The following is a 14075-nucleotide window of genomic DNA, read 5'->3' as shown; positions in this document are numbered from 1 at the left end:
AATAAAGGTATAATAATCTGCCCCATGGTTACTGATGTTAAAGTTATGATTTGAAGGTTGTTTTTTTACAGCAGTTGGATTTTCCTATATATTTTACTCATATGTGTAATGTATATTTAGTCTATAGCTACATGTCAAATTAAAGTAGCAAGACTTGCAAAAATGCTGTGGCAACACAAATCAACCTGCCAAGTTTTATTCTGTATCATAATATTTCTCACTTTGTATTTCACAAATCATATGTGTGCAAAGTTCCAAACTCAGTGTCTCCTAGAATTCTGTAATATTTGTCTCAGGCAAAACTGAATTTTATATTCAGTACTATGAGCTTTAACCTAAGACATACCTGCCATGTTCTGGATCTAATTTCATTTCAGCTGTAAAAGAGACCACCCAATTGGAGAAGGAAATATTTTTATCTCCATGCTAATTGGTAAATGATTTTTCCCCCCAGCAGTTAGGCTCCATTGGAAATGAGCCAGATATGTGGTAGAATACAAACCATTGAGAAATGAACAGAAACCACCAAACTCACTTATTTTCAGACAATCTCACTAGTACCTGATAAACAGAGAGTGGTTTTGTGTTCCTAGTAGCACTGGAAATAGATTACAGACTTCTATATGGATCACCCATCTTTTCCTCAGTATCACGATATCATGCCATGTTCACATCTAATGCATTTTCTTGTAGAGTCGAGACTAAATTTTTATTATTGTTACTAAGCTTTTATTGACCATCTCTCAATGTAAGCTTTTATTATCAGGCATTTAAATCAGAGTCTGTCTCGCTTTTATCTATTGTCATAAATGTTCAAAAATGATTGGGTCTTTGTGTTCTAGATAAGCATGCCATTCAACAACTGTCCAAGGGTCCAGTCCAGCAAATCCTTTCTTACACAAATAGATCAGCTGAATTATTTGCTTGAGGGTTTGTATGATTGCCCCCCTCCCAGTACTTTGTGGTATTGTAAAATAATTATACACTGATCCTACAAAGCCAGTACGAGATTTAACTGGCAAGTCTCTTATCTGTTTCCCTTTACTTATGCTGCTGATGCTAAAAGTTAAAATAATGTGATACTAGCTAATTACTTTGCACCTGTCTCTTATGTAGATTTGGTGTACTGGCCCAATTAAACAAGAATCAAACTTTCAAATAAGTTTAATGTTTACTATTTACCTTTTTTTTCAATTTTTGTGTGTGTGCATTTCCTGTTGTTAGTCAGCTGCTACCAGAATGCTGGAATACCACCAGAAATTCTGTTCATGTGGTATTTTCACCAACCTCCTTTCTGAGAGGAGGAAAAACCAGGAATCCCCATGGCACTTGGAAGTTCTGGGAAGACAAATAAACTCATTTCCTTGCCCCAGTCACCTGAGCAAGAGCAGGACAACAAATGCTAATACTCAGCAGCCATTACAGAATTCTGACTGAGGTCATGAGGAGTTTGGGATATAGACAAATGACAGGATATGGCAAAAAGAAGAATTTCTGAGTATTTTCTTCTCATATACTGTGATGTGATGTGACTGTTATTTTAATAATATATTATCAGATTGTGTAATCTCCACCTTTTTCAGTTCCTTCATTGGCTTCCCATCGTCCACTGTGTCACATTTAAATATCTTGGGTGAAATCCTGGCCCTATTAAAGTCAATGGGAGTTTTGCCAATAGGTCCAGGATTTCACTGGTTGACCTTATTGTCCACACGGCCACTAATGCTTTTTCCCAGCCTGTTCATTTTGTCAGCGATCAAAAGCAGCCGTCAGCACCCTGTTTGTCTTTTCTTCTTTCTATTTTCATACCTTTTTCCATCTCCCACTTCACTGTGTCCTACCTTCTCGGCATTCGTGTCCCATCTAAAGACTCTCTTCTTCGGGTTGCCCAGGAGAAGTGAACGAACATTTTAAAATACCCCAAACACTATAAATTATTTCTCCCTCTAGGCTTTCCAGTGCAGGCCATTTCTTTCCCTATTGCAAAGGTCCCAAATCTGTGTTTTGTGGACCACTGGTGGTCATAGAATGCTCGTTCTTGGTCTGCAGAAAGGTGGCTGCTCATGAAGTGCTGTTTTTTCTGGTTTTGCTGCTGCTCAATCATATTAAAGTACATTAAGGGTCAGATTTTCATTTATCTAAGGCCCTTTTACACCACTCTGACAATGTACAAGGGCCTTAATATGGATATAAGCCACATTATGTTCCTAGAGCAGAACAAAGAGGCCTTCGTGTAATTAAGGATCAGGCCCTAAATGTTTTCCTAATGTTACCTTTTCATGTGTGTAACTGTGTAGGTACCACAAGGATACTGTGTGATTGTGAGTGGGAAGGGAGGAGCCCACACAACACTTTCAATTAACAATTTCTCTGTACTATAGAAGAATCTGCTAGATTGTAAGATCGTCAGGACAGAGACTGGCTTAATTTTGTGTCATGCATAGTATTAACCGCTTGGCATTGGTTAACAAGTAATAACTAATAGTCGATATTATATCAAGAAAAGAAAGACTATCATAAGACTCATGCTAACTTTTCCATGGAAGCCAGGGATTCAACAGGAATAATTCAAACATGTTAAACTTGATATAGTTCAGTAGGGTTTTGATGTTTTATATAATGGCTTCAGCTAGTTCATTTTGGAGTCTATTAACCAGTATAAATCTGTGTACACAGCCAATCCATTTCTTTTTCTCCTTTTCCTTTTGATCCTACATCCTCCTACAAATTTTGTAAAGTAGGCTTAACATCATGCACCATCTGATCGCTTCGAAATAGCTATATAAACACCAGACCAGATACCAAAGATCAAATGTACTAGTAAGTTTCATTTTGCTGTCAGTCCACCAGTGATTGGTTAAGGCAACCAACAAAACCAAACCTTCCCTTTACACCATACGAAATGTTGGGTTTGGGGGAATGTATGTTTAGCACACAGAGGTATGCCTTCCTTTATATACATTAGTAATATACAGTTTCTAAATTCTAGGACTGTGAAGAAAAGTGGATTAAGGAAGACTTCATAATGAACAATAAATTGTAGTCTTAAGAGGTCCATGTTTCTCTTCAATACTGCTGTTAGCTCAGATGTGCCTATATTCTGTTCATTTGACCTCTAATTCAGATTGACATGAATAATATAAAAAAGGCACAGTGTGCTGTAGGATATACATGATAAGGTTTGACTCCACAGGAATTTTTTTCACCTGTTTGCATATAACAGAGATCCTTTCATATCTGAATTTGTACTGAAAAAGGAAGAAATGAAAGGATGCTCTCATCAGTGACCAATTAATTAGTTCAGTGTTCTATCTCCTATTAATGACAGTGATATATGAAATCACATATTCAAGGCAATAAACTGCTTGTAAATAGAAGTGAATACAGTTTCTCCATCAGTGTAACAGTACCTTGTTTATAATGCAACACTTCCCTTTTCTGTTTTGGGTTGTTGGGTTGTTGTTTTTTCTTTTATGTGTTTTTGTTTGTTTGTTTTTTTAATTCAAACATCTAGCTGTCAATTTGGCCTATATTTTTCTCACTCTTTCATTTCTGTTAGGTTTAATGTGTATTATATAATAGTGTCATCAGTGGAACACAAGCTTTGTTAGTAACTAAAATGCAGAATTCCATTTAACAATGGATTGCATATCTGACACTGCACTCCAAGTGGCTGCTTTCACATCTTTTCAGTTGTTGTGTCAGAAAATCAATCAATGACTTCAGCAAAATCTTGATACTTTTCTCCCATCTACAGAGAGGGACGTTAATTATTTATGGCCTCTCTTCTTTTTCAGAACTCATCTATTCTTAACCTAAACACCTCACAGAATATGCATTACTGAATCTGCCTTGGTTCTCCTGTTACCATTCTTCTGAAGTTTAAGTAAGTCAGGATACAATGTCTGGTAATTCAAAGCTTTTTAGCAGCCAAAAGAAAACATTGGAAAAGACTGATAATAAATAATTCTGAATGTTAAGCTATTTCATATTTCACTATGTTAAGCTCTGGTCTATGCATTGCATGCACAGTAAAGTTCACATATCAGCAGATTTTCACAGGGATGATGGTCTTGGAGAATTTAGTTTATTAGTGGCTGAAGGCTTACTGGTTCAGTGGCCAGTGTGACTGGGTATATGATGGAATGCAGGAAGCTGTTGGCATCTTCTTGACAAGAATGACTTACTAAAACTGTAGGAGAAAATTTTAACCTGAACCATGTATTAACAACTCAAGTTCTGTCAAGCACTTTTCTTATATAGGCTCAAGACCCAGTGACTATGTGACCGAATGAATCTACATTCTACCACAAGGCCCCAGGCTTTGTAGCATTGCAGTGCAAAACCTGTGGCAAACTGGAAATTCTGTGGCAGCATCAAGTAAATCCCAAAATGGAGGGTTTTCTTGAAATAAACATGGAAAAGAAATAACATAGTAGTAATAGATTGTAAAAGTCTAAATTTGGAGGCAAATTTGAGTTGTTCCTTTAAGTTGTGCTCCATGGCTGTTGTGTAAGCAGGGGCAAGAGATGGAGAATAGGTCTCCCTTTGAAGATAATGGCAAATCTATACTAAGTAGTGTGAAGTATTATGAGAAGTATTTTTAAAAGTTAGGCGTTTGATTGTATGATTTACACATGATAGAGCAAAGCAGAGCCACAAATGGGTAAAAAGAACTAAATAAGTTCATGGAGGATAGGTCCATCAGTGGCTATTAGCCAGGATTGGCAGGGATGATGTCCTTAGCTTCTGTTTGCCAGAAGCTGGGAATGGGCGATGGGGATGGATCACTTGATGATTACCTGTTCTGTTCATTCCCTCTGGGGCATCTGGCATTGGCCACTGTCGGAAGACAGGGTATTGGGCTGGATGTATCTTTGGTCTGACCCAGAATGGGTGTTCTTATGTTCCTAATGTAACATCATCCCTAACAAGTGAAAATATTTCTGATAGGATCTTCCCCACTGTGTCTTCAGGCCAAAATTTTCAAACCTGAGTATCTTAAGGTAAACTTCTGAATCCATGATTAGGTAGCTAAGTAACAGGCGCCTGATTTTCAGTTAGTGAAAAAAATCCCATCGAAGTCAAGAGGCACGAAAGGTGCAGAAAATCAGATCTCTTTTAGTATAGGTGCCTAATTTTATACACCAGGGTTGAAAAGGTTGGCCTCGGTTCATACAATTTATTTAACCCTGTGACTGCTGCACATATTTATAGAGACAAGCACAGGTTCTAGTCACTGCTCACTTGGAGTTGATTGGAAGTGATGACCTGCAATAGAGATGAAAGTTTATATAGCTCATCTCCTGACCCCAGGATTCATCTCTTTGTCTTCCTTTCTGTCTGCTGGTGCTTCAGAGTCATCCATATATGTCCTCGGCATTGAGGAGTTTCAAATGGAGTACTAGGCTTATTATAAACAATATAGAAACTTCAGTGACTTCTCTCAGTACAGGGGTGTGTGTGTGATACAGAAAACACATCTGTAGATATAATTCTTGTTTAAATTCAGTGTGTGTGTTTTCATACCTACTGGATGTTCTAAATTTAAATACTATCAGTCCACTGCAATAACAATGCAATACTTTAACTTGACAGCAGTTAAAGTTGCATATGGGTTCAAGTTTTAGACAACACTACTTGTAAAATGCCTTTCCTTTTATAGCTGAATATTTTTAGAGACTTCTAAGCTAAACTCCTGAACTGAGTATGATGCATCTAGTCATCTAGCCCAATCAACAGCAAAATCACAACTTCATGTCAGTGCAATACATTGTTAACTGATATGTCAGAAAATCAATTAATTACTTTTAAGTAGCAGTTAAGAGTATCCACACAATACTGCCATTTGAATTATTAAAGAAAGCAAGATTGAGCTTTCTCCCCAACTGAAATCCTGCCCTAGAAGAAAGTGCAAAATGCTGCTTCTGCCCTGAAGCCTAATCAACATTATTGAATAGGCTACAGGGGCAGAAAGAGTGGTGGAGGGTACGAAATTGTGAAAATGCTGGATTGCCAGGCAAAGGCAGCTGTTAAAGGAATTAGAAAGTGTGGATAGCAGACTCCCTTCCATAGCAATGAGAGAGTCTCCCAATGAGAATAACCATGAAGACTATTCTGTGAGTCTTTGGAGATCCAGGCCATGTGAGGAGGGCACAACCAGTCCTTCATCCCCTAACAGAACTTCACAAGGAGCATCCTCAATCTAGGTTCTTGTGCTCCTCCTGTCATAGGTACTTGTAGATAAACTAGGGATGCATGGCGAGGTCCCTAGTGGACTTCAAGAAGCCTTCTGTTCTTCTCTCTTCCCTGGCTGTAGGGGACCCTATTTTGGTAGATTGCTGGGTTTTTTTGTGGCGGGGGAGAATGATTAGGATTGAGAGGGATGGAATTTTGTTTTTGATTGTGGTGGGAAAGCTTTTTCACAGAACAAGATCTTGCAGTGTAAAGCACCTAAAGGCAATTACGCTCTGGATAGTCTGAATTCCTCTGCAATCTCACGACCTGGCCGGATCCCCTTTAATGAGAACTAGATGCTCCATAGCATGTGGGATTGGGGAGAATAGTGGTAGCATGGTTCTACCTCTTCCACACCTGTCCGTGGAGTAGGACCAGCAAAGAAGGGAGCATGCATTCCCCCTTTCAACTCACTCTCTGGCATAGGCTCCCAGAGGAATACAGGCTGAGTCAGCCAGAATGCCTCTAGAGACTGGTGCTGAGATGGAACTGCCTCCCCTTTCTCCAATGCAGGCCCTTAATGTAAAAGCCAGAATAAAGCCTTATAAATGTAAATCAAATTCGTTTCACTGGAATATGGCAGTTGCTACCTTTGCTCCCATATCCCATGACTTGTTCTCTCCCTTGTTGACCTGCTGTGTAGTTGTTGTTTTTTTTAAATTGGTTATCTAATACAAGTTTGACTGTGACTCTCTCTGTTCAGCCCTCACAGCAAGCCATGGAGGGGCGTTGTTTAGAGGCAGAGGGCACACCTGTCATCCCTCTCTGATTACGAGATATTTTCTATCCAAAATCCATCAGGCTGCTCTGTGTGATGTGGCCCCTCCTTAAAATTTCAGTTTGAGGAAACAAGCAGGCTAAAGTTCTAAAATAACTAGTGTGCTCTGTTTTAAAATACTCGGCCTGTTAGCCAGGAGGGAGCTTTGGTGGAGCTGGGGCCTGTGAAGATACTTTTGGGGCAGGATCTCAGATGGAACAACTGAGGCACATGGCCCACATGTCCCCTCCATTTCTTCACTTCAGGCACATGGAGACAGTTCTCCCCACCTCATCCTTCCTTGTGTGACATAGCATGGGGGGTTACATGCTGCATCTCAGTCCAGGCTCTGGGGCTTGTCCCATGTACCACTGCAGCCATTGGGCAGTAGGGATGGTGTGGGACCAAATGATTGGCTCCCATCTGGTGGGGGGGGGAGAGGAGTGTGAGAGAGTGTACATTTTTTTTCCTGGGTGGGGAAGCTATCTGTTTCAGCTCCACCCTTTCCACCTTTCAAAAGGTTGCTAAATCTGTACAATGCTGGAGGTTAGGCTGGTTCCCAGTTTTGGGGTCTGGAAGGGATTTTTCCCATAGGGCAAAACTGGTGAGCTGCTGTGTGAGTTTTGAGGGGTTAAATTACAGTTGTCCTAGCTTTGGTGATTTCCAGTGCAGTTGATGCGTTTGAAAGGGACCAGTGAAAGACTCTAAAACCCAGAGGCCTGCTTGGGCAATAGCGGCCTGGCCTCTATGTCTGGTGCAGCTTGTGGCTTCTCTTATCTCATCTCTTCCACCTCTGGCATGGAAAAGGTTGGGACTCTGGCTTCCAGTCAGGATCTCTTGCCTGACCTAAGGGTGTAGAGGGGGCATGGCCTTCATACTCCCCCTCAGTTTGAGGGTGCCTGGAGCCATTGGTGCCAGTTGAAATCCATTCAGGAACAACCCTGCTGGGTGATTTGCCCTGGTTTGATATTAGATGGTAACAAAGTTGTAGCCTCCACATTTGACCATGTTGAGGTTTCCATAGGCACATCAGTGCTATCTTTATTTTAGATCAGTTCAGGTGAGAGTTCTAAGTCTATGGGCCAAGTTCTCTGCTGGCATCACTCCAGTAAAATCATTGGAGTTGTGCCAGCAGAGATTTTGACCCTATCTCAGTCTTTTGGTACCTCAGCGATTACAGGTTAAGTTTGTTTGATATAAGCAGAAAACCTTATGTACTGAATTTAAGCTTGGCTTGAGAAAAGTGTGTGTGTGTGTGTTTACACATGTGTACTTACCACTTGTATATTATTGCAAAGCAGTTCTCTCGTGGTACTAGTGGTAATAGTTGTTAGCTGAGGATAGATGGAAAGGAAACAACTTGTCAGTCTAGAGCTCTGTCTCTGCAGACATCAAAGAAGAGATGTAGAGGTTGGCCAGATGCTCTGAGATGAACAATGAGTTGTCACCTGGCAGTGGATACAGCTAGCTGATTTGGGGATTGCTGGCCTGGCTGGCCATTAAGGAGCTCCCCCTCCTGGCTGATGTGTGCACTCGAAGCAATATTTTCCTGCTTCTGGGCAAATCTGCAGTAATGGTCAGCAGAAGCCATGAAGGCAAGAATGGGAAGTAAAAAGTAACTAAATAAATTATATGTAGATTTTACACATGAAGTTGTCTTTCATGATATAGCTTAAATGATGCTATTTCATACTGAAACGTCAGCATTTTGGACTGTTCAGGCACATCGTTCCAGACTGTTGTTCTTCACAGGAAACACAATAAATGTGTTCGTGCAGATTTGAAATACTGGTATTTTTCTGAAAGTAACAAGTTTACAACTTAGACCATTTTTAAAGGAGGCACTAATGCAAAAAAGAGCCTGCCAAAATATTAGCTTTTGATAACTTTAAATATTCAGTAAGACGCCAAAAAATAAATAAAATGAAACATTTGCAACTTCAAACTGTCTCTCAAGGTGTGGCCTCTTAGAAGAGTATGCCCAGTTTCTGCACAGTGGAAGCCTGTGCAAACATCTCAACAAAAAAGTCATTGTCTTTAGGATTTTACACAGTAGTTCTATGTATTTGTTAGGGAATCCCACCCTCGACCACACTTTACCAATCCTGTCAGAATCAACAGAGAATGCGTGAGACATCTAGCATATAGAAAAATAACCTGCTTCACTGGAGAGTTGCTAAACACTCTGCAAGAAGGATTCAGGGGTTCAAAGCCAGTTAAAGATGGTGCTGTACATTGAAAACAGGACATGTAGTACATCCTGTTTTATTCTTACCTGCCTCTCTTTTTGTTGGAATTATATTTTATAATATGTAATTCACTTAGCTCAGTTCAGAGAAACCTAAAAATACTCTTTACCAGAAAGTAAGGCTCTCAAGACCATCTTGGATAATCTTTCTGGAATTTTTTTAAAGATAGATTTTAAGGCTGGAAGAGACGATTTAAGCCTCACTCTGACCTCCTAGATGACGCAGGCCATAGAACTTCATCCAGTTACTCCTATATAGAACCCAATAACATTTTTGATTAAACATCAACATTACAAGTAAATAAATAGATTTAGGGTGACTCTGAACTTTGAGAACAGACATCTAAGATGACGCTTAAAATACTGTGTGACTTTGGAAAGTACCAGTTTTTGTTAACTGATTTTTAAGATCAAAACTTTGAAGATGTATTACTAATGTCACCATCAGATTGAAAACCTGAATCCACCACTGTTTTGTGCTTGCTTTTCATATGCGTACAAATGGAGCACCACAAGATAGCACAGTCTTGCTCTCTTATTTTAACTTGGCATGTATATTTTTGCTTTAGGAAACAATTTGTGAAAACCATTGTGGACTAGTTGTAAACTGCATGCCGTGTCCTTGCTTATTGTGATACCATCTTCAATGAAAACATTATCAAAGGCCAGATTTTCAGAAGTGCCGAGCACTCACATCTCCAGCTGAAGTCAATGAGAGTTGCAGATACACAGCACCTTTGAAACTTAGGTCCCAAATGTTGAAACGAATGTCTTAGCCTGTTGTACTTGTTCCTTAAATATGCACTGGGTCTAGAATTAGCATCATAAAGATTTTCACTGTGCATATATAGGAATTAAGAATGCCACTATTACCTCTCTTCTGCCCATGCCGCTTTCTGGTACTAGACGTTTCTATCGCAGACATCTGAGATGAGGCCTATGGGCTTGTGAGCACGTCTGAGGCAATAAAAATACAATTGGGGTCTCATTCTCATGTATAAGACTGCCAAGACTGCCACAGCACATTTAATGGGGGTGAAAATTTTCTCTTGCAAGAATTGGAAGCTTCCTCTACATAGCAGAAACCACAAAATAAAATGAAATTGAAGTGAAAGTCTTTCAAATCCTACTCAGTTTACTATATCACCAGGCTCAACCAAAAACATTATATTACAATGACAAATTTAAAAACAAACAAAAACCCCAACTCCATTAACAATCTGAACTCCATTTTCCCTAGAAGTCTATGCATTCTGGTGACAACAAAGGTGTCCATTATGCAGCCCCAGCATTTCTTATCTTCATGTAAATGTACACAAGATGCTCCAACTCTGATAGAGAGGTAACAAGCATTAGGAAAAGGAAGATGAAAACTGTCTGATAAACATGAATGAAGGAGTCTAGTAATAAAGATCTGTAAATTGCGAAAGCTCGGAGCCAATGGCATGGAAAGAAAGAATCTTATCCATATTGTTAGCATTTGAAGATAGTGGCTGGCAGTGGTGCTTTATCTGGTCGGCAACAGAGATTATTGTACCTTCACTGAACCACTGTCTGCAAAACCCAGGAAACATCTTGCTGTGCAGTTGATGAAACATTTGCTTGAGGTCCCTCCCAGTCCTTCTGTTACAGTTGAATAATGTTACAACACAAGCTTGTGCAACAGTGACTAGGATGGTAAAGGTTGTGCTGTAGCATTTCATGTCATTTTTTCCCCTTCTCCATTTTTTTCCTGGGGAAATTAGGTGCACTGCTTGTAAAGATCTCTTTCCTGTTACCTAAGAAAGACTGTTAAAATAAAGAAGAAAAATAATAATGCTGCTTGTTTTTCTGGTCAGCATGAGATGAAAAGACAAACAGCTACTACACAAATCTGTATATCAGGTTTAGCCAGCCATAAATTTAAAATTTGTTGCATTTTTTGTGGTAGCTATGGTGCTATTCCTGATATGTAACAAGAATTTAAAAAATTATACTTAATTTAAATGTAGGTGTTTGTTGGATCAGGGCATTGGTCATAAAATGTGTTAGCTGAAATTTCACATCAAATTACAGCTGCAAAGAAGCTTTTTTATTTTATATCATATATAAAAACTCAACAGTGGCTTCCACTTTAAATATGAATTTTGGTAAGTGACAAATCCATAATAAATCTAAGGGCCTAATGCTTCCCTCAATCCATACACACATACCCTCCAATAGACTTCAATAAGGCACCACATTCTGAATGACGGCAAGGATTGAGCCAATATTTGGAAACTCAAAATTCAGTACATGAGCAGTTACTTTCTCCATGCTATTAAAAAAAATAAAATACCCTAAATCCTGATACGATAAAATGATCATATACACTTCCTAAAAAAAAGAAGTCCTTAGAAATGTTTATATAGCAGAATGTGGGCTGCTACCCAGTCAGCAGTGCAGTACAAAAGTGGGCTTCTGTATGGTTATCATTAAAGGTCTGCTCCAAAGCCCACTGAAGTCAATTAAAAGCCTCCCTTTGATTTCAGTGGTTTTGGATCTGGCCCTAAGGGCCTGCTCTTGATGAAGTTCTGTTTTACTGTCCCCTAAAGCAATGTCCTCTCTGCCTGTCTCTGAAGTTTTCCAGGTGCAATTTACCATTGCTTATCTAGATACTTGTATCCTCCTTGTCACCACAGTATATAATTGTCTCCCCGTTTTACAGATGGAGAAATGAGGCACAAAAGATTAAGTGAAGACAAATAGGGAATATGTTTAGCTTTCTAGTCAAAATCCCCTTTCTTCAAAAAAAATCAAAAATCAAATGTCAACCACCATATGAGCTGCTGAGTTCATGACTGCTACCCTGGCCTACACACTCATTGTGTTAATAGTGTCTGTGTCATTCCCAAAATGCTTTACCCTAAATACAGTGCAATATAAATTCACATTGTGAAGTCAACAGGCCAGATTCACTGGTATGCTCTGCCTCCTTGCTCCACTTCAGTGACACAAAGCAGTGTTAAATCTGGCTTGCAAAAGAAGCAGAATGTACTGGTGAATCTGGCTTACCATTTTCAAAAATTCACAAATACACATTTTCATGAGCACTTATGCTCTACTCTATGAAGTCACTGAATTTCATAGTGACAGAACAGATGTAATATTTTTTTCAGTCTATCATGTTAATTCATATGCTCCTATGAAGGATTATATCCTTCTACATTCTAGAGTAGTAAAGTGTATAACTTTGTCTGTTAGTACAGTTGCAAGCTGCACGGGTACCTGCTAACTTTTGTTCTTGTGCTGTTTTACAATTATCAGCACAAAGTAATGGCCAAATCCTTCTCTCCTGACTCATACAAGTACTTGTCCCAGTGACTCCAATAGGATTATTCCCATGAATAGACTGAGCAGGGTTTGGCCATAACTTGCATAATATAGTCCCTGAAATAATCTTCTCTTTGTAAATAAAAGCACTATTATGGTACCACTATATGGTGTTCATCACTGTAAAGTGCTTTGAATATGAAAACACTATATTAAAATCATTATTGTTATTATTATTTATTACTCTATCTACTGGTAATAGATATATCCTGAAGAAAAGCTATCAGCAAAAATAACAACAAAATATTCCACCAAACAGTTCCAACCTCATTTCCAGCAGCAAACCTGTAAACTGTAAATCTTCATCCATTTCTACTCTAATTGGATGGGGGGGGGGGTCATATGAGTAGCTAAATGAAAATTTCAAGTCTATAAGTGCCTGAGGCCAAAAAAAAAAAGTGAAGTCTCTTGTGAGTTTGGTTAGTGAAAAGAAAAAAAAACATATTAAGCATGACTGCATGTCATTTTTCAATTTGCTTGTGTTAAATAATGATCTCTAGGGCAGAAAAAGAGTGAAGTGAAAAGGAAGAGCTCCACTCTGGTCTTGTTTAGTTTTTCCTGGTCTTTTGCAGAGTCTGGCTACTTCTTGGTTGTCATATTAAACTTAAACATGAACCATGGACAGTTTGGCATGTCATCTCCTCTATCCTGGGCCATGTACCTGATGAGGAAAAACAGAGCAACCACTGGTATCTTTGGTAAAGGTTTATTTTATCTTTTTATTCAAAAGTTTTTGTTGGTGTGTTATCTTGGAGATCTCTACTACTGTGTAAACATGGGAACTATTTGATGGGAAAGAGCTTAAAAGTAATATGAAAATACATTAGTGTATATACATTGGCTTTCACTAGACTGCTAAATATGTTATAAGATTCTTAAAAATGAATTAAGTGTTCCTCTGAAGAAATTTAAAGGTAATTTTCGTTATAACACTATGGATTTGGGTTCCATCAAAGTCAGTGGGAATTTTGCTACTGACTTTAGGGCTAGGATTGAGTCCATTAGGCAGTACTTGCTGTTTGACATTTTAGCTACTTCAGAAAAGCAATGTTACCCTACAGGGGCAACTAGTGTAAATGGGAATTGTCAATAAATGTATATTAAAATCTATGGAGCTATGTCGATTGGCTATGCTGATTTACACTAGCTGAAGATCTGGCCCATATAGGGTGACCAGACAGCAAATGTGAAAAATCGGGACGGGGGTGGGGGGTAATAGGTGCCTATATAAGAAAAAGACCCAAAAATTGGGACTGTCCCTATAAAATTGGGATATCTGGTCACCCTAGGCCCATATATTATATCTTTAAATCCTTCAAAAATATTAATGGAATAAAAAAGAGTTTTTGTTTCATATCAAAGCTAAAGAAAAAAATATAATTTGACAAAATAACTTGGCTTGAATGACACATTGGTCAGTTCAGTAGGTTCCACTTATGTCAATTCTGTTGTAGTTCTATATAGGCTGAGAATGTTATTTAT

The 14075-nt window shown here is 38.8% G+C and overlaps 1 protein-coding gene across 7 annotated transcripts in view; it reads left to right on the top strand.

Moving 5' to 3' along the window:
- Window positions 1–14075, top strand: part of RUNX1 (RUNX family transcription factor 1) — a 213385-nt gene that overhangs the window by 92412 nt on the left and 106898 nt on the right. The window contains exon 2 of one of the 7 annotated variants that reach the window (XM_065590168.1): window positions 3798–3886. The exons of the other annotated variants lie outside the window; for them this stretch is intronic. The gene's annotated coding sequence lies outside the window, so the exon portion shown is untranslated. The remainder of the gene's footprint in view (window positions 1–3797; window positions 3887–14075) is intronic. 7 annotated transcript variants of the gene reach the window in all.

This window comes from Chrysemys picta, chromosome 1 (assembly GCF_011386835.1).
Source record: "Chrysemys picta bellii isolate R12L10 chromosome 1, ASM1138683v2, whole genome shotgun sequence".
Lineage (NCBI taxonomy): Eukaryota > Metazoa > Chordata > Testudines > Emydidae > Chrysemys > Chrysemys picta.
This window is presented reverse-complemented; position numbering and strand designations above follow the sequence as displayed.